General features: G+C 51.3%; 1 protein-coding gene across 12 annotated transcripts in view; it reads left to right on the top strand.

The window, feature by feature from the left end:
• The first annotated feature begins 3330 nt into the window (after nucleotides 1-3330).
• ARHGEF10L (Rho guanine nucleotide exchange factor 10 like) overlaps nucleotides 3331-19712 on the top strand; it is a 165342-nt gene continuing 148960 nt past the window's right edge. For 6 of the 12 annotated variants that reach the window (XM_084963031.1, XM_084963044.1, XM_084963015.1 and 3 more), the window contains exon 1: nucleotides 3331-3512. The gene's annotated coding sequence lies outside the window, so the exon portion shown is untranslated. Of the gene's footprint in view, nucleotides 3513-4141; nucleotides 4396-9001; nucleotides 9102-19712 lie in introns of those variants that run through there. The other 6 variants (XM_084963035.1, XM_084963050.1, XM_084963055.1 and 3 more) reach the window with 5 other exon arrangements.

Consider the following 19712-nt stretch of genomic DNA (forward strand, 5'->3'; position numbering starts at 1 on the left):
TGTGTTTATTTTTTTATTTTTATTTTATTTTTGGCCACGTGAATGGCAGGTGGAAGTTTCCCAGCCAGGGATCAAACCTGCACCACAGCAGTGACAACAATGCCAGATCCTTAACCTGCTAAGCCACCAGGGAACTCCAAGATTCTGTCTTTACAGCATCCAAGTTTAGCCTCAGTTAGTGGCAAGCTCAGCATGTAAGTGTTTAAGGGCTGCACAGATGGAGGAGCAGACTGGGGGTAAAGGGCCCCCTTGGTGAGACGGGGGCTCTCCGGGGCACTGGATCAGCGAATAAATAAGTTGCTGTGGGTAAGCATAGTCACTGCTGGCACACAGGAGCTCCCAAAATGCTGCCCTGCTGCCTCACCTAGCAGAGCGTTGCTCAGGCAACCAGTTATGTGTGGGTGGCAGAAAGCAAGCCTCCCCTGATCTCTTGGAGGGACCCACAGTTTGGACCAAAGAAACAGAGGTGGGTTTATCGAGTTTTTCCTGAACTCATGGCTTTTTCTCAACGAATATCCAGCCCCTCCTCTGCCCCCCGGGTCTTGGGGGTGGATAGAGAGGGGAAGGGCCAGAGAAGAGAGGACCCACAGAGAACAGAAGAGGAAATTCTAGAGGCCTGTGTACCCTCAGAAGTTGGGGGATGGACTGGTGGTCCAGGTTTCCGAAGAGAAACACCGGGAGTGACTCTGGCCTCTCCCACCATGACTTTTGGTGACGGCTCTTCTGGGAGCCAAAGGCCCAGGCCAGCCCTTCTGGGTGGGAGAAGGCAGTGTCCTCTTGGGTGGGGTTCTGGGAACAAACAGGCAGCCTCCCAACAGTGGCAGCCTCTCCTGGCCCAGGGTTGAGGGAAGATGCTAGAATGGAGGTGAGGGAGGTGGTGGTGGATGGCATCTTTCCTCTCAAGGCCCCTGGACCCAGGAATCATTCCTTTGGACCCTGGCCAGGCCTGCTTGAAGGAAGAGCCCTCCCCTCCTGCCATTCTGCAGGTGGACGGGCTACTTCTCCTGGCTTCCTCTTGCTCACACTTTAAGCCCTGATAGTAATGGCAGCGAAGCTCTAGCGATGACAGAGGGGTTTCCTGGCAGCCCAGTGCTTTTCCAGGTGCTTAAATTCTTCGTGATCCTCGTCACCTCCCTGTGGAGCTAGGACTCAGACTGGGGCCACCTGCCTCTCGTCCAGGGCTTGGCAGCTTCCTGGGTGGGAACCCAGGGAACCCAGCCTGGGGTTACTTTCTCCCGTGGGGCAAAACTTCCAGCCCTGCTAGGGTCTGCCGAGCTCCTTGTGCCCCAGGCTCTCCAAAGGCCCCAGTGTCCCTCAGCCTTTGATTCAAAATACCCATCTAGGAGTTCCCTCTATGGCTCAGCAGGTTAAGAACCCGACTGGTATCCATGAGGATGCAGATTCAATCTCTGGCCTTGCACAAGAGGTTAAGGATCTGGGGTTGCTGCAAGCTGTGGTGTAGGTCACAGATATGGCTGGGATCCAGCGTTGCTGTGGCTGTGGTGTAGGCTTCACTGCAACTCTGATTTGACCCCTGGCCTGGGAACCTCCATATGCCGCAGGTGGTGTGAGAAGTGACGTAATGTCTTTTCTATCAAAGGAAATCTTGGTGACTCTGTTTTGCTCTGGTTTCAGCTGAAACGCCCTCCTGTGACCCCCTCCTCTTTCCCTCTTCTCTCAGCAACAGTTTGTTTCAATTAGCCAACTGGGAAGAAGGTGTGCCCTGACCTGACGCATGGGAAGGGGACAGGTACATCACCTGTGTTAGGGATACATCGGGAGGGTCTTTTCTTTTTTGCGTGCTTTTTGAGCACCCACGCCCCCCTGTAGAAGTAAAGAGTCTTGTCAAGATCTCCCCTTGTCCATGTGTCTCATTTTCTGACACTGATGATCTGGGCCATCTCCCCAACAGCGGGACAGTAAAACAAAAACAAAACCCATCCACGGCCCTCTGTGATCTTGGGCAAGTTACTGATCTCTCAAAAGCCTGACCTTCCTTCTCTGTAAAAGGGGGAGACTTTTTGTGAGGCTTATATGAAGCTATTCATGAAGAGATTTTTAGTGGATAAACATGCAGAAGCCAAAACCCAGGCTTATCATCATCCGCTGGGGCAGGTGTCAATGAACTTTCCCGGTAAGGCCAGACAGCCAATGCTGTTGGTCTTACAGACCCTCTGGTGTCTGCCATTACTCAATTTTGCCTTTGTCTCTCCAGAGCAGCCAAGGACAATAAGCAAATGAGCATGCCCAAGTTTCAATAAAACTTTATTTACAAAAACAGATGCAGGGCCAGCTTTGGCTCAAGGTAGTTTGCTGAGCCCCAATCTAAGACCTCGAGGCTCCATTGCCTCTGTCTCATAACAGAAGGTGGAGCAGCGTCGGGTCAGGTTTGGTGTGAAGTTCAGGCTGTCTGTGAGCATTGTTTTGTCTGGGCTGCAGTGTGCAGTGGTTTGACGGGGCATCTCAGTTCCCAGACCAGGGATTGAACCCCGGTCGTAGTGGTGAGAGTGCCAAGTCCTAAACACTAGACCACCAGGGAACTCTCTGTCAATGAGCCTTTAAAGGGCTGAGGCTGATCTCCTTTGAGACCTCATCCTGGGATCTCAGGAACACGTGATTCGGGCAGAGTAAGTGTTTGAGGTTAAATGACTTCTTTTCCTGGTGTCCAGATCCTCATGCTTTTAATGAGCTCAGCAGATGTTTGGCGAACATGTGGGGGTGATTAACACCAGCAATGAGAATGCCAATAGGGCCAGCCCTCAGTGTACCATCCCGCTGTCCCAAAAAGGCATCCTTGTAATCAGAGCCACCTATTGTCTGTCTCCTAGCAACCGGGATTCCAGCGCCCTATCCCTACACAGTCTCATTGAATTCTTATAAGAGCCCCATCATGTCGGTACTCTAATAATGACTCCTGTTAAACAAGAGGGAAACTGAGGCTTGGAGGGACAAGGCCACACAGCCGGAAAGGGCAAGGATGCAAACCTGAAAGCTTCCAACTTCAGAGTCGTGGTTGTTGTTGTTGTTGTTTTTTTCCACCTTCTCTGGTCACAAGGCTCCTGGTTCGTGGATGAACCTCCCACCCTGCCCTGTGCCCAGGCCCTGTGCCCTTTCCTGGGCCAGCAGGTAGCTGTCGCGACTCAGTCCTTCTGCTCCGAGCCCCCTTTTAGAGCCCCCCCTCCCCGGTTCACACCCCTCCTCCCTTCCTCACCCAAACAACTTCCTGGCCCAGCCCTGCCTGCCTGGCTTGACTCGGTCCAGCCCTTCCTTGTGGGCTGCCAGGAGCCTCCTCCCATCCTCCTGCCCGCCCGCCTGGCAGGTCTGGCAGGTGAGTGACTCACCCCTGGGCCCACTGCACGCCCAGCGAGGGGAGCCAGTGGATGTGACCCCCTGGGCTCCTGCCCATTCTGCCAGCCGCTGCGACAGACGAGACCCTTCCCTGCCGTGGGGGCCTGCCCGCATCACCCGTGCTCCCTTCTTCCTCGGTTGGAGTTGGACGGCACAGAATCCAGGTCAGGCTTTTGGTGTTTCGCCATCTCTGTCCTTTGCTGGGCTGGAGGAGGACACTTTGGCGGTCTCTGGGTGTGTGTCTGGGTCTCGTTGTCGTCAACACCCTTGGGCTCTGGGCCTGGGGACACCCTGCTCTGTCCCAGGTGGTGGTGGGGCTCGGAATGCCTTGTGTGGCACTCGGGAGAACTCGGCTGGGAGCCTCGGGGATCATGACCTTGACCCTCACGGAGCAGGTCGGGGCAAGGCGGGGGTGAGGAAGGCAGAGGGAGCCGGGCAGGGGTGTGTGGCAGTGGGAACTTTGCCCGCCTCCCTTCTAAGGTCACAGAGTTTGATAGCTGCAGCTGGATACGGCCTCAGAGGACACCCAGCTCAGTGGCATCATTTTACTGCTGGGAAAACTGAGGCCCCAGGGAGAGGGACTAACTCTAGGTCATTCTGTGAGTCAGAGGCCAGAGGGGCTAGCTGCTCCCCCCACCCCCTCCCCCCCTGTGCTCCTTCCCTGCCCCTTAGCGCCTGCCCCTCTGTTTCTGCCCCCAGCCCATCCTGGCAGCCCTCTCTTACCTCCTCCTATCCTGGCCGCGTTAGAAGAAACACACTGCGCACGGTTTCATGGGTGTGATGTCATGGGCTCAGAGTTGGAAGCGTTTTAAAGGTCACCCCGGTTGTTCTGGCTGTGAGTCTCAGACAGGTGGCCATTTAGCCCCGACTTGAGTATCTCCGGTGACGGAGAGCTCACTGCTTGCGGAGGCAGCAGTTTCGTTTGTGGGGCCAGCGTCTGGCGAAGGATGGTATCATGCTTGCTGGGCACTTGCCTTGTGCCAGGCGCTTTGCTAAGCTAGTATGTGACATGTATGAACCCACTGAATCCTCCCAGCACCCCATGAGGTAAGTTTTATTATTATCGTTCTTGTCTATAGCTGAGGAAGCAGGCACAGAGAGGTTAAGTAACTTACTCGAGATGTCACAGCTTGAAGAAAGGGGACCTGAGATTTGAAGCTGGGCAAGCCTGGGTCTAGAGCCCAGTGGAGCCCTGAGTTCTGTCGCTTGGTTGCTGTTGCAGGGCCAGAATGATGAGGCTTCCAGGGCTCGGGGGGGTCCTGCTGGGCCTGGTGAGGCTGAGGTTGTCAGGGGGACCTTGGGCCATTGTGTGTCCCTCTGGTTGACCTCCCAGGGGGAGGGCCATGGCTCAGAGAGGTGAGGGAACTTACTTGAGGTCACACAGCTAAGAGATGGCAGAGGGTCAGACCCTCCCTCTTGGCTCCTAACAGTGTTCGCTGCACCAGGCCGGCCCCTCCTCCCTGTGGCATTTCCTCCAGAGGCTCCTGGGACCTCTGGGACAGAGATGTCTGAGTGAGGCTGCCTCCTCAGGGTCCCCTGAGGTTCATTCAGGGGCCTCTCTTCCATCCTCTCAAGGGCTCAGCTCCTCTGGGAATAATGCCACCAGCCCTCCCAGTTGGGTGTCCTCAGTTACTGGGATTTTGGAGTCTTCAGGGGGTGACTGGTCTAGCCTCATTCACATTCCCACCACCCAGAGGCTGAGAAGAACCCCTGGGCTCTTTCCTGGGCTCCCTCCGCAGGATGATACGTGGGCAAGAGGTACCCAGGGAGTTCCTGTTGTGACTCAGTAGGTTAAGGACCTGACGTAGTCTCTGTGAGGATGTGAGTTCATTTCATCCCTGGCCTCACTCAGTGGGTTAAGGATCCGGCGTTGTGGTGAGCTGTGGTATAGGTCAAAGAAGTGGCTTGGATCTGGCATTGCTGTGGCCATGGTGTAGGCCGGCAGCTGCAGGTCCGATTCGACCCCTAGCCTGGGAATCTCCATATGCTGTGGATGTGGCCCTAAAAAAGGAAAAAAAAAGAGGTCCCCAGGGTGATTCCGTTCTGTCCTCTCTTCCTGGTAATAGTGACAACACTAACAGCGATATTGACAACGGCGCCTGCCACTGTTCCTCCATCTCCATTTACTGGGCACTGACTATATGCTGAGCTCTGTGCCAGGCAGCCCACACACCAGAGTTTGTTCAGTCCTTCTGAAAATTCCCATTTCACGGATGAGGAAGCTGAGGCTCAGAGAGGTGACATCATTTGCCCAGGGTCACACAGCTAGCTGGGGGCACTGCCATCATCTGCAGAAAGTCAAAAGCGCACATCATCCAAAGTTGCCTGCTGGGTTCATGGCGCAGCCAGGGCCAGAGTCCGGCTTGGGTGGCCCCAGATTTCAAGCCTTGCCTACTTGGCCGGGCTGTGTGGGACTTGAAAACCATGGATTCTGGTTGTGTTCTGCCTCCAAACACCACAGGACCTTGGGCAAGCAACCCAGCCTCTGGGGGCCTGGATCACCTGATCTGGGTGCAGGAGATGACAATTTCTTTCCTGTGATCTCACCGAGGGCAGTGGATTAGAGCCACAGCTGAGAATGCCTTAAAAACCTTGACACATATGCAGGCTGCGAATGAGTATGAAGAGATGAAATTACCCAAGCAGCGTCTCCAGAACCCTCTGTGCCTGGGGCAGTCTTGACATTTGATCCCTGCAACCCTCTCGGGATGGAGGAATGCAAGCCTGTTTCCATAGCAGGGGAGCTGAGACTCAGGGAAGTGAAGAAACTCGTGTTCAAGGTCACAGGACTCGCAGGTGGGGCAGCAAGGTTGAACCCAGTCTGTGTCCCAGAAGCGAACACCCCTCATTAGGATGAGAGACAGCTCCCTGGGGAGGGGGATCTCCCAGGTACCCAGGCCCGGAGCCCTGTGTTTGGAGACACTGACCCTTTGGGCTCACGGGGGTCAGACTGTAGGTCCGGGGCAGGTGGGGGTGCTGCTGCTAAGAACTGAGTCCCTAGCTTCCGGCTCAGGCCCCTCCCACCGGGCCCTTCAACAGAGGGATCGGGACCTCCCCTCCCCCATCCTTCCTTGTCTAGGGACAGAGGCGCTCCTTGTTCCAAGGGGATCAGGAAAGCAGGAGGCCCCCCCCCGCCCCCGAGCCATTCTGGGACCTGCTCAGCAGCTAACCCTGATCCCTCCTCCTGGCCCAGCGTGGCCCATCTCGGCCACTGCGGAGTTGTCTTTGGCCCCAGGAAGGGGAGGGAAAGAGGCTGTGGGGCTCACCTGCACTTCTGCCCACCCCCTCCCTGCCATCTTTCTCTGTCCCCTGCTTCTCCTCCTGAGCAATATCCTAATGAGATCTGATAACCATTCATTCCATCTGATAAGAGGGGTTCCAATGCCATGGCTTGTTTGAGATCAGCTGGGGTGGGGGAGGGGACCCTGGCCTGGGAGCCAGGAGGCCATCACAGCTCCCATTCCATTCTTCATGCCTGTGCACCTTGAGCAAATCCTTTGTCCTCCCTGGGCCTCAGTTTCCCCCTCTGTGAAAGGCTTGGATTATCCCCAAGGACCCTGCCAGCTCTGAAAATCTTTGAAATGCTTGAATGGATGGCCCTGCAATGTCCTCTGAGCTCCCCACTGGCTCTGGCTCCTCCCACTTGGCCCAGGGAGCCTAGGAATGCTGGGGAGACTCCTGTTTGCTTCTGATACAAAGCAACTGGCGAAGATGGGAGTGATCTCCTTTAAAACTCGCTCCTAGCAGTTCCCTGGGCAGCCCAGGTGTTAAGGATTCAACACTGTCACTGCTATGGCTAGGGTCCGATCCCTGGCCAGGGAACTTTTGCATGCTGTGGGTGTGGCCAAAAAACCCGCCAAAAAAACCCTCCCCAAACTCCACTCCTATTCTGTCTGGCCAATGTTTGAAATAAACCCAGGATGCCAATGGTTTGCCTGACTGCAGGGCAGAGGCTGCCTGAGGCCCTTTGGACCTGGTTGTTCGTGGAAAAAGTACAGACTGTGAAGTCAGGCTTGGGTGCAAATCCCAGTTCATCCTTCCTGATGGTGTGAACTTGGGTGGGTCACTTGGTCTGAGTTACGGCATCCGAATAGGGAGATCACAGTACCGAACTTCTGGGGCCGTAGGCGTTCTCCCAGGCAGAGCACTTGGCCTGGTGAATAGTAAATGCTCAAAGGGAGGGCATGGCCCGGGCACCAGTGCCATCCAAGCCCTTGCCACTCCAGGATAAGAGGATGCCTCAGGGCGCTTTCTGGGATCTCAATGCCACATTGCATGCTGATGAGCAGATGTTTCAGGTGTGATGAGGATAATGATACAGATGATATGGCCTTAGTTCTAGTCTCCTCTTTTTTCTGTTTATTTATTTATTTTTATTTTTGGCTGCGCCTGAGGAATGCAAAAGTGCCCAGGGGAGGGATTGGACCTGAGTCACAGCAGTGACACCAGATCCTTAATGTCTACAGGGAGCTCCCTCTTCCTCTTTCTTTTTTCTTTTTAGGGCCACATCCATGGCATATGGAGGTTCCCAGGCTAGGGGTCGAATCAGAGTTGTAGCCACTGGCCTATGCCACAGCCACAACCACAGTCAAACAACAGCAATGCCAGAAATGAGCCACATCTACGACCTACACCACAGCTCACAGCAACGCTGGATCCTTAACCCACTGAGCAAAGCCAGGGATCAAACCTGTATCCTCATAGATACTAGTCAGATTCATTAACCGCTGAGCCATAATAGGAACTCCTCTCTTCCTCTTTCTTAAAGTAGCTCTGGAAACTCCAAAACTGGGCCATATGCCTCAGTGCCTGCTCTCCTGGGACCCTGGGTTTCTTCACACTTGAATCTTGTTTTCGCTTATGGGAAACTGGGGGTCCTGGGCTCCATCCAGTGCATAGTGGGGAGGGGGCAGCCTGCTTCACACTGATCTCACCCTCATGTCTGGTGTGCTGGCTCAAAGGACCAATCAAAATTCAAAAGACATTAGGATTTATGTGTCAGGGTGAGGTCTTCCCAGTTAACTAGAGAACAAGCCGACTAGAGCTCAAGGCATTTGGTGGTTGCTCCAGAATTCCAATAGAGCCCCCAGGGGGTGGATGGGGGCTGACTTTGACCAAACCCCAGGGTCTGGGACAGCTCTGTTCCTGGGACAGATCTGTTCCTCTGCCTAGCCCTGGAGCCACAGGGCAAGGAGCTCACTGCAGATGGCAGATTTATGGCCCTGATTCAGAGACATGCTTTTTTTTTTTTTTTTTTTTTGCTTTTTAGGGCCACACCTGTGGCATGTGGAGGTTCCCAGGCTAGGGTTCCCAGGCTAGGGGTCCAATGGGAGCTGCATCTGCCGGCCTATGCCACAGGCAAAGCCATGCAGGATCCGATCTGTGTCTGACCTACACCACAACTCATGGCGATGCAGGATCCTTAACCCACTGGGTGGGGCCAGGGATTGAACCCACATCCTCATGAATACCAGTCGGATTTGTTCCCACTGAGCTGCGATGGGAACTCCAAAGACATGCCTTTGGGGATGGAGCAGATGAACTTCTCCAGCAAAGTAGTAGTTTCTGGAAAGAGGGAACATGCCTAATAAAGCTACAGGCTGCTATCTCCAAGCTCCTTACCCAGAAGGCATTTCTTTTTTCCTTCCCCTAGAGATCACCAGACCCTTCTCCACATTTCCTGAAATCCTGGCTAGGGGATTTTCCAATTAGCAGAGAAACCACATCCAGCTTACTCCTGCTTCACTGAAAGGGTGAGTGGCTGGGATGGGGGGATTTATTGCCCTTTAGTTCTTTTTCTCTTGTTTTTCGTTGTATTCATCCATCCATCCATCCATCCACCCACCCATCCTTCCATCCATTTGTCCACCCGTCCATCGATCTGTCCATCCCTCCAAAGTCAGCTTATTGAAAATCTGTTCTGTGCCAGACACTGCCTTCTGAAAATATGACTCTGGGCAAAACAGACACACCTTGCCCTGAGGGAGATCATGCGGGAGCGAGGATGACAATTTAGACAATACAGTGCAATTTAGACAGTACCTGGGGTGCTGTGGCCTTATCTGTTTATCAGTTCTCTTATCTGCTGCATGATGATAACCATACTTAACCACCTGGTGTTATTGTGAAAAGTTGACGGGATGATGTAAGTACAGAGCTGGCCAAGGAGTTCCGTCGTGGCTCCATGGCAACGCATCTGACTAGTAGCCACAGGCCAGCAGCTGCAACTCCAATCGGACCCCTAGCCTGGGAACCTCCATATGTCTCTGGTGCAGCCCTAAAAAGACCAAAATGCCAAAAAAAAAAAAAAAAAAAAAAAAAAAGGGCTGGTCTGCTCTGTCCCAAGTGCTCAGTAAGTGTTTTTGTGATGATAATGATGGATGGTCGTGAACGTGAATGTGAGGAAGACGAAGACGACTAAGATCACCTGAAACAGGGCCCCCCCACTGTGCGTGCCCATGAGTCGTGCTGGCCGGGCTGGCTTTCCTTGGCAGCCACAGCAGGTGAGAGGGAGATGGTGACCAAAGGCAGGCCCTAAGCCAGCTTCTCAGGGTGGGGCAGCTGTGAGCTAATCATCTCAACAAAGAGGCCATGGGTGCTGGCCGTGCCATCTGGTGGCGGGGTGTGTGGGTCCAAGGGCATCTTGGGGGGAGCCCCAGCTGACGCAGCTGCCTGACTGGTTGGTCCAGTGAGGAGATGGATACGGCATGTCTTAGGGGGAAATCAGCCAGGAGACCAGGATTGGCAGTAGACTGTCCGTTGCAGGCCTGGGGCAGGTTATCTAGAAAGTTCCCAAAGCTGAGGGGGTAGCAGGGCAGCCAAAGGCAGCAGAGGTGGGACTGAGCCCCTGCCCTGGGGGCTCAGCAGCGGGGAGGCTAAGGATGAAGCTCTAGGGGGAGCAGCCAAGAGTGGTCAGGGCATCTCTGATGGTCCCCGTGGGGCCGATAGGGGCCGAGGAGGGTGGTCTTGTTCAGTGCTGTTCTCCCCATCTCCTGGAACAGTGTCAGGGAACTTTCTAGCCCCTAACTGAGGAGTTATTAGTTGAATGCACGCTGTATGATCAGATGACCCAAGATGGCTATTCTCTTGCTCTCTGTACATCCGAAGCTCGACCAGACCCTGCTTCACCTACACCCTTCTGACCTTTCCTCTTAATCTTAGAGCCTGTCTGCATACTTGCCCCCTGGCCCAGCTAGTGAATGTGCTAATCTTTAGATCAGAACATCACCACAGCTTATGAAAGGGGCGGTAAGGGGCCTGCTTCTCTGCTGGTTTCCCTGGTCACCAATGAGGCAACCTGATGTCAATTCCCCTGTAACCCATAACCTGTTTCCCCCCCCACCCCCACCCCGTGGAAGCCCACCATCTGCTGCACATGGTAGGGTGTGGCTTTAGGATCTTGCTTCAGACACGTGAGACCCCCCATCCACTACGCCATTGATGCCTCTGTCACTGACCCCAGGCTCTTCTTTGGTCTTGAGGCTGGGCTCGTGCAGGGCTTGCAGGCCTGTGGGGTGCAGCACAACACCCACCAAGACTCTCTTGGGAGGATCTGGTTTAACTCGTGCTGGCTTGCCTGTAAGAAGCAAGGGTTCTGGAACCCACAGAAGTGAGCTCAAACCCTGGCACCCCTACTTACTTGCTCTCTGTGACTGTGAATAAGACGTTTCCCTTTTCTGAACCTCAGTTTCCTCATCTGCAGAATGGGAATTGCAATGTCAGCATTGAGGTTTGTCGTGTAGACAGGAGACGATGAAGCGATTTAGAAGTTACTCAACAAAGAGTGACTTCTGGCGTTCCCGTCATGGTGCAGTGGAAATGAATCTGACAAGGAATGGTGAGGATTCAGGTTCGATCCCTGGCCTTGCTCAGTGGGTTAAGGATCTGGCGTTGCCATGAACTCTGGTGTAGGTTGCAGACACAGTGTGGATTCCGAGTTGCTGTGGCTGTGGTGTAAGCTGGCAGCCGTAGCTCCAATTCGACCCCTAGCCTGGGAACCTCCAGATGCTGCGAATATGGCCCTAAAAAGCCAAAAAAAAAAAAAGTGACTGCTATTGTCATTTCCCACCTATCTAGGGTGACACCCAGAGTGGTGAGCCAGGACTGTGTGATTGGGGGGGTGGAGATGGAGTGTCTGCTGAACCCCACATTGTGAAGTTTTGGGAAGTGTGGTAGGTAGAGTTAGACCTGGAATCCATTGCTTTCTTGCTGTGTCACCTCGGGGAGCTTACCTATCTCTCTGTGCCTAAGTGTCTCATGTGAAATAAGGGAGCTCTTGAAAGTAGCCATTCTACAGAGGTCTTACAAGAGTAAACGGGGTCAGGAGTGAAGAGCACAGGGCCTGCCTGTGTCTCAGTAAAGAGGGGTTCACTGCTCAGTAAAGGGGGGCTAGCATTATCATTGGTGGCCATTAGGGAGGAATGGGGGGGGGTTGTGAGAGTGAAACAGAGATATGGTGAGGGACTCGATTTCATCCGAGGGCAGGGGCTTGGGTCCCTCTGTGAGGTGTTGGGACCCCCGGCCTTCCGTGTCTCTGCTGACATATTGGGTAGGTGAACAGGACCCTCCTGGTAAAGGCTCTGGGGTCTCAGAAGATGCCTATTTCCAGGAGAAAACCTAGGAAAACTGTGCCTTCATCTCTTGGGTTCCATGGGGCAGGACTTGGGTGATCTTAACCAAAGCCCATAGAGTGTACTGGAAGGAGCAGATTTTGGATTCAAATCCCAGCTCCTGGGAGTTCTCTGATAGCTTCGCTGGTTAAGGCCCCTGTGTTTCCACCGCAGTGGCTCAGGTCGCTGCTATGGCATAGGTTTGATCCCTTGCCCGGGAACTTCCACATGCTTTGGGTGTGGCAAAAAAGAAAAGAAAAAAAGAAGAGGCATTTCCACTGTGGCTCAACGGAAACAAATCTGATGAGTATCCTCGAGGGTTCGGGTTCATTGCCTGGGTTAAGGATCTGGTGTTGCTGTGAGCTGTGGTGTAGACCAGCAGCGACAGCTCCGATTCAACCCCTAGCCTGGGAACTTCCTTATAAAATTTGAAAAAAAAAAAAAAAGAAAGAGGAAAAAAAAAAAAGGGAGAAACGGAAATAAACTAGTTTATTGCAACTCTCACTGAAAAAAAAAGGACAAAAGAAAAAAAAAAAATCCTGACTCCTCCATGCTTCCACTGTGTGACCCTGGGTAAGTCACTTAACCTCTCTGGGTTTGGTACTGTTTCACAGAGCCGCCTTCCTTACAGGATTCCAAGAAGCCGAGCACACAGTGGGCCTCCGTAAATGGGAGTCGTTTGTGCAGGCTGCACGGAGGGCGAGGGAGTAGTTGTTAATGAACGCTGGGGCTGGTCCAAAAATCCAGTCTATAAAACTGCTGCCTGTAGCTTCTGGTGTGTTGCTAATGGGAGTTTATGTGAAGGACACAGCGGGATAAGGGCCCATTGTTCCAAGTGGGGACGGTTTTATGACTCTTAGAAAGCGTCTTTCATCTGGGAGACCAGGGCGCTTATGGAACCTCCCAGCCCTGGGCGGCGAAACTGGGGGCTGCTGAAGGTTTCTGGGGTTGGTGCCAGGCAGCAGCCACAGCCAGGCTCTCCTGTTGGCTGGGGCTAAGGTCCCTCTGGCGTGTCACTGCAGAGTCAGGCTGGCAGCTGCTGTGCCTCCCTTTCCCCAGGCCCAGGCCTTTCTCTTCTGGAGACCTTCTGTCTGGCCCCTGGTTCCCAGACTGGTCTGCCTGGCAAGGCTGGAAGCTCACTGGGTCTCCTGAGTTCCCCTTCTGCTCCTCCTCCTCAGCAGCCAGTGAGTGCCACATCCTCTCCATCCTTATGGCCACCTCTAGAATAGGCCTTGGACCCTGTCTGCTGTCAGCTGACTGGCAATTCTCATTGTCTGGGAGCTTCGCCTGGCACCCCCAGCCCTGGGTAGGGGCAGTAACCTGATGCCAGAAAGTGAAGACCTTGTCTCTCTGTCCTTTCTGGCTCCTTGGCCAGGCCCCAAGCGGAGAAATCCAACCTCCCCTTGGCTCGGCAGACAGCCCTAACCCCTCTGCCTTCTTGTCCCCAGTGGAGGCATGGGTGAGGCTGGCTTCCTGGGGTAGATGGGTCTGGAACACAGGGCAGGTGGGGTCTGGGCTGATGGGCAGAGATCTCACTGTGTTTGCAGCTGCCTTTGATGGCTCAGCCTGGGACACCTCCCTTTTCCCTTTCATCTTTTCCATTTGGGGAGATACAGAAAGGGTAGAGCAATATGCTGAAGGTGCCCTCCCCCGCCAATGAAACAAAACAAAACAAAACAAAAACAAACAAAAAGATAGGCTAGAGCAGGATGTTTGGATCCATTCACTGGCTCCAGAATCCCCCCTCATCCTGTAGATACGGGCACTGGGCACCACCCTCCTCTTGCCACAGGAATGAAAATCCACCCAGGTAATACTACTCAGCCATAAAAGAGGACAGAAATAATGCCATTTGCAGAAATTCTCATACTAAGTGAAGTCAGAAAGAGAAAGACAAATACTGTATGACATCATTTATACGTGGAATCTAAAATATGGCACAGGTGAGCCTATCTACAGAACAGAAGCAGTCTCACATGGAGAACAGACCTGTGGTTGCCAAGGCAGAGAGGGAGGGAGTGGGGTGGACTGGGGGTTCAGGGTTAGTAGATGTAAACTATTTAGAATGGATAAGCAATGAAGTCCTGCTGTATAGCACAGGGAGCTGTATCCAATCACTTGTGATAGAACACGATAGAAGATAATATGAGAAAAAGAATGTGTATACACACACATACACACACACATATATATGACTGGGTCACTTTGCTGAACAGCAGAAATGGACAGAACATTATAAATCAACTATAATTAAAAAAATCCACCCAGGTAGGTACAAGTGAGTGGGGCCAGGGGGTCTCAGTAAGGACACAGCAGGTCACTCAGATGGACATTCAAGGCTAGGACAGAATATTTTGTGCCTCAGTTTCCCTATCTGAAAATAGGGACAGAAGTACCTACTTTATAGGTTTGCTGTGAGGATTAAATGTTAAGACACATAAAGTGATTAAACAGAGCCCAGTTCAGAGTGCTATGGAAGACGTTGCTATTATTATTGCTATTATTTTTGCTAGGGTTAGATGATCTCTGTTTCACTGTTTTTGTCTCCTACACTATTTTTTTTTTTTTTTTTTTTTTTTTTTTTTTTTTTTTTGCTTTTCTATGGCATTTCTGCTCTCCCAGAACCTCAGTTTGAACTTGGCTGTGGTTTGTGGCAGCATGAATGCCGGCCCTGGCTCTGCACCATCTTTCAGGCTCAGCATGCGTAGTCATTAGACTCAGTCTCTCAGCTCTCAATTCCAAATTCTTGAATCAAAGGAGCTGACTGGCCCAGTTTTGGTCAGATGCTCGCCCTCTTGTCCAATCAGGTGCGCTGGGGAGGAGTAGGCTGTCACTGCACATGGAAGTGTATGCGTCCTGGCACGTCCAGCCTAGCCTCTTCAGAGGCTCTATCAGAGCAGCAGAAGAAAGGTGAACAGTGCTTTATCTGTTACCCCACAGGGGTGCTCCACGTTTTCAGGGTTTAGGACAAGCTTTCAGAACACTTGGAGCTGCTGGCACTTGGAGCCTGTTGGCTCACAAATTATTGATCCAGTTAGAATTAGAAATAATTGCCGAGTTCCCATTGTGACTCAGCCTGTTAAGAATCCGACTTGTATCCATAAGGATGTGGGTTCCTGGCCTTGCTCAGTGCGTTAAGATTCTGCAGCACAGGTCACAGATGTGGCTCAGATCCCTGTTGCAGTGGCTGTGGTGTAGGCCACTAGCCTGGGAACTTCCATATGCCGCAGGTGCAGCACTTAAAATAAAATAATATATTAAATAGTTGTCAATATTACAAAACAGAGGATTTAATATAGAAATCTGGATGTCTAGGTTTTCTTAGGAAAAAAAAAAAAACCCTCTGGAGATACCAGGCATAGTGACTCTTCTACTAGAACTGGGTAGTGACTGCCCCTTTTACCTGGGACAGTGCTTTCCAGGCCTCCAGTGTCCCCAACCTTGAGACATAGTGTCGGTTGTCACATTCAACCTACTTTTTCCATTTCCATCTCCTACCTGGCCTCCTAAGTCCTAGAGTTTACTCCCTACTCCATATCCTGGCACTTTCCCAAGGAATGAGAACTGCAGGAAGAAAAAGAAAAATTTATATAGTTTTTCAAAATTTTGGAATATATATATATGTGTGTGTCCATCCAGTTGTGTTAAATAGTCTGAAAATATTATCTCAGTTAATTTTCTAAACAACCTCATAAGGTAGGTACTATTACTTTCATCCATACTATACAGATGATGAAACTGAGGCTCAGAGAATTAAGCAACTTGGTCTAGATTAGCATAGCCCCATCTGACTTTAAAAACAATTTCTTTTTTTTTTTTTTTCTGCTTTTTAGGGCCACACCTGTGGCAGTGGAAGCTCCCAGGCTAGGGGTCCAATCTGAACTACGGCTGCCGGCCTATGCCACAGCCACAGCAACGCAGGATCCGAGTTGCTTCTACGACCTACTCCACAGCTCACAGCAACACCGGATCCTTAACCCACTGTGCGGGGCCAGGGATCAAACCTGCGTCCTCGTGCATACTAGTCTGGTTCGTTACCGCTGAGGCACAAGGGGAATGCTGAGAAATGAATTTAAACTTACAGAAAAGTTGCAAGTACAACATGACTTTCCCTCTGAGGCATTTAAGAGGAAACCGCTGACGCTGGATATTTAGCGTCTGTTTCCTATAAACAAGGAAGTGCTTCTCTCCAACCATGATACAGCCATCAAAATCAGGATAGTCACATGAGACGTTTCTACTACCTGATCCTCAGAGCCTATTCAAGTTTTGCCAGCTGTCCCTATAATGTCCTTTCTGAAAGGATGGAGTTCGGACCACATGTCACAACTGGTTGTCGAATCTCTTTGGTTTCCTGCAATCTAGAAAAGTTCCTCGGTCTTTCGTTGACTTTTGGGATAGGGGCACTTACGAAGGCATTTATTTATTTATTTTTATTTTTACTCTTTTTTGCCTTTTTGCCTTTTCGGGCCGTTCCCTTGGCATATGGAGGTTCCCAGGCTAGGGGTTGAGTCGGAACTGTAGCTACTGGCCCACACCAGAGCCACAGCAATGCCAGATCCAAGCCGCGGCTTCGACCTACCCCCACAGCTCACAGCAATGCCGGATCATTAACCCACGGAGCGAGGCCAGGGTTCAAACCCGCAACCTCATAGTTCCTAGTCAGATTCGTTAACCACTGCGCCAGGACAGGAACTCTGGCATTTATTTTTTTTAATGTGATTTTTATTTTTGCCATCATAGTTGATATAAGGCATTTAGAAGAATGTCTCTCAATTTGGGTTTGTTTGATGTTTGCTTGTGATTATGTGAGTTGTGTGTTTCAGGCAGGAATATCGTGCAATGCCTTTCTCAGTGAATTACATCAGGGCTCTCATGATGTCCAAATATCCCCCCACTGGTCATATTAACCCAATTTGACCATGTGGGTGAGGAGACCTCTGCCAAGTTTCTCTACCAGACAGCTGCTTGTTCCCCCTTTGTGGTTAATAAATACTTTATGGGGAAGTACTTTAAGACTATGCAAAGAGTATTCCTAGCTTTCGATTTATTCATTTACTTATTTACATCAAGAGCATAAACTCTTGGGAGTTCCTGTTGTGGCTCACAGGTTACAAACCCAACTCATACCCATGAGGATATGGGTTTGATCCCTGGCCTTACTTAGTGGATTAAGAATTCGGCATTACCACAAGCTGTGGTGTAGGTTGCAGATGCGGCTTGGATCCTGCTATGCTGTGGCTGTGGCTGTGGCTGGCAGATGCAGCTCAGATTTGACTCCTCGCCTGGGAATTGCCACATTCCACAGGTGCAGCCCTATTTAAAAAAAAAAAAAAAAAGTATAACCTCTTGGTTTCCTATTGTATGTAATAGAATATAAATCCTTATAATCATTATTTATTTTGATGCTCAATTTGCCCTTGGTTTGGCTAGTAGAAGCCTCTTTGAGTTGGTGTCTGTGTCCTTTTGCTGGATTTCCATCAATTCTTGAGCAATTTCTGGCCCAACCTTGTGTTTCAGGCACAACTTGTTCTTCCCCTGGAATCAGCCCTTTCTCCAAGGAGCTCTGGTTTCTTTCAGTGGAGAATGGTACTTAGAAGCCATGATCTGGCTGCAAAGTGTGTTCATTGCCATTGGGCATTCCTGTGTCCCAGGCCTTTTAGGTGTATAGAGCTATGAGCTCACACCAATATCTCTAACTCCAGTCCAACACCACAGGGTTTTTTTCTATTTTTCTCCCTTTTCATATTTGTAATTCTCTTCTCCAACCATGTTTGGAGTTTGAACTCTTGATTTGCACTATACTGGGCTGCCTCTCATAAAGAGTAGTTATGGTTGTTTATGATAATATAGTATAATATAGCATATTTGTCTAATTTGGGTCAGTGAGGTCTTTGAAAATCTGTTAGAATGCTTTAGATTGGTCTTTCAAAATCCTATGAGATAGGAGTTTCTGTTGGTTTCTGTAGGAACCAACTAGTATCCGAGAAGATGTGGGTTCGATCCCTGGCTTTGCTCAGTGGGTTAAGGATCTGGTGTTGTGGCAAGCCGAGGCATATATTGAAGGTGCAGCTTGGATCCAGCGTTGCTGTGGTGTGGTTTAGGCAGCAGCTGTAGCTCTGATTTGATCCCCCAGCCTGGGAATGACACCATAGCTCATGGCAATGCCGAATCTTTAACCCTTAACTTGGATCCTGCTATGCTGTGGCTGGCAGATGCAGCTCAGATTTGACTCCTAGCCCAGGAATTGCCACATGCCACAGGTGCAGCCCTTAAACAAACAAACAAAAAAAGTGAGTTGAGGACACTGGGATGTGGTGGGCAGATTGCTCAGTCCATCCCAGCCCCCTTCAAAATGCCGGTTCTACTAACCAGGGAGGGGCCAGAGTGGTATGTGAACAGGTAAGACCGACTCTATCACTCTCATTCATAATCAAAATATGATCCAGGAGTTCCCGTCGTGGCACAGTGGTTAACGAATCCGACTAGGAACCATGAGGTTGCGGGTTCGGTCCCTGCCCTTGCTCAGTGGGTTAACGATCCGGCGTTGCCGTGAGCTGTGGTGTAGGTTGCAGACGTGGCTCGGATCCCGCGTTGCTGTGGCTCTGGCGTAGGCCGGTGACTACAGCTCCGATTCAACCCCTAGCCTGGGAACCTCCATATGCCGCGGGAGCGGCCCAAGAAATAGCAACAACAACAAAAAGACAAAAAGATAAAAAAAAAAAACAAAAAACAAAAAACAAAAAAAAATATGATCCAGCCTCTCTCAGATGAGAGCCTGTTCCTGATTGGTTTGATGGTACAGGAAATAATGACTAGCTGCTTTCTGCACATTCTCCATTCCTCGTGCCTTTGCAAAGGTGGTATCTGGACTTGGGAAGTCCACTTTCCCTTCTGACCACTTCCTTTTTTCCCCTCTTTTGGTCACACCTGCAGCATATAGAAGTTCCCTGGCCAGGAAGAGAACCTGCACCATAGCTGTAACCAGAGCCACAGCAGTGACAATGCCAGATCCTTAACCCCCTGAGACACCAGGGAACTCCACACCACTTCCTTTTTGACTCACTATAGGGCTGGGGCAGTGGAAAGGGGGGTGCTGGGCAGGGAGGCAGAGGCAGGAGCCCTGAGTTCCCATCCTTTGCCACCAGCTTGCTGGGCAGCCTTGGGCAATTCACTTAGCTTCTCTAGCCTATGGAAAAATACCACCAAGCACTCCTTCCCAGGTCAGCAGTGGAGACAAGCGAGGACAGTGTCCCAGTTCCATCCAGATGTGTCATTCATGATTGTGCTTGCACAACAAATCCCGCATGGCCAGAATGCTCAGTGAGGGGGACATTCTGGTTAATTGAATGTTCTGGGACATGGAAACGTTCCCAGAAATCCTTTTTGTTCCTTTCATGGCTATTGAAACCCATTTGCTCATCTATTTAGCAAATATTTATCTCGTGCTTATGCTCCATCCGGCTCTGTCCCAGGTGTTGGGGATTCCAGCCTGAACCAGACAGCAGAATCCCAGCCCCTGAGGACTCACGCAGTCTGGGAAAAGCCATGGGGGAACTATGACACATAACACGGTAGGATGGGTGCACAGAGGAGGGACCGTAGGGAGCCTGGGAGCCCAGTCTTGGGGCTCTAGAGAACAAATCTTTGAGAAGGTGATGTCTGTGTGGAGAGCTTCGAAAAGCCACGGTGTCGGAGGGGAAGGAGCAGTAACGGCAAAAGGGGACAGCATAGGCAAAGGCCCCATGAAGGGTT

This window comes from Sus scrofa, chromosome 6 (assembly GCF_054392235.1).
Source record: "Sus scrofa isolate SSC_HxYL_T2T_F1_AM1 chromosome 6, Sscrofa_HxYL_maternal_Yorkshire_Landrace_v2.0, whole genome shotgun sequence".
NCBI classification, from domain to species: Eukaryota; Metazoa; Chordata; class Mammalia; order Artiodactyla; family Suidae; genus Sus; species Sus scrofa.